General features: G+C 64.8%; 1 long non-coding RNA gene across 1 annotated transcript in view; it reads left to right on the forward strand.

Annotated features, from left to right (window-relative positions):
- The first annotated feature begins 138 nt into the window (after positions 1 to 138).
- LOC146599787 (uncharacterized) overlaps positions 139 to 982 on the forward strand; it is a 2,800-nt gene continuing 1,956 nt past the window's right edge. The window contains exons 1-2 of the long non-coding RNA XR_014894930.1: positions 139 to 168; positions 750 to 815. This is a non-coding gene — a long non-coding RNA (uncharacterized LOC146599787). The remainder of the gene's footprint in view (positions 169 to 749; positions 816 to 982) is intronic.

Below are 982 nucleotides of genomic sequence, written 5' to 3' on the forward strand. Positions count from 1 at the left end.
GACAACCCCCTGGTGAGTCCCAGTGCCTCCCAGTGCCTCCCAGTAACTCCCAGTAAGCCCCCAGGGCCCCCCCGTAATGCCTCAGGCAGCTGCGGCGCCTCCCAGTAACACCAGTGCCCCCCAGTGTCTCTTGCAACTGACGTCTGGCAGCTCCTCGACAACCCCCTGGTGAGTGCTAGTGCCTCCCAGTAACTCCCAGTAAGCCCCCAGAGCCCCCCATGATGCCTCAGGCAGCTGCAGCGCCTCCCAGTAACACCAGTAATCCCTGGTGTCCCTAGCAACTGACCTCTGGCAGCTCCTTGACAACCCCCTGGTGAGTCCCAGTGCCTCCCAGTGCCTCCCAGTAACTCCCAGTAAGGCCCCAGGCCCCCCCCCATGATGCCTCAGGCAGCTGCGGTGCCTCCCAGTAACACCAGTAATCCCTGGTGTCCCTTGCAACTGACGTCTGGCAGCTCCTTGACAACCCCCTGGTGAGTCCCAGTGCCTCCCAGTAGCTCCCAGTAACCCCCAGCATCCCCCCATAACACCTCAGGTAACTGCAGTATCTCCCAGTGCCTCCTCCCAGTAACACCAGTGCCCCCCAGTGCTCCTTGCACCTGACCTCTGGCAGCTCCTCAACAACCAAAGCGTGTCCCAGTAACTCCCAGTAACCTCCCAGTGCCCCCCAAGTAGCCCCGCAGTGCCCTGCAGATCCTCCCAGCGCCCTCCCCAGTCCTCCCAGTCCCACCAGTGACGGCCTCTCTCCCCAGGACTGGGAGGAGAAGTACCTCCACGAGAACTACAGCCGCATCTTCGAGGAGGACCTCTACGAGGAGGTACCGGGGTCCCCCCAGACCCCCCGTAGGGAGCCCCCCGCGATGGGACGGCACCCTGGGGACCCCCCCGCCATGTGCACCCACACCTGCTGGGGGCCCTGGGTGTCCCCCCTCCACCCCGCCCTGGAGCCTAGGATGGACCCAGGGGACCCAACCCCCATCCAGGG

The sequence above is a fragment of the Rhea americana genome, unplaced genomic scaffold, assembly GCF_003343005.1.
Source record: "Rhea americana isolate MKP2758 unplaced genomic scaffold, rheAme1 scaffold_1322, whole genome shotgun sequence".
In the NCBI taxonomy this organism is placed as follows: Eukaryota; Metazoa; Chordata; class Aves; order Rheiformes; family Rheidae; genus Rhea; species Rhea americana.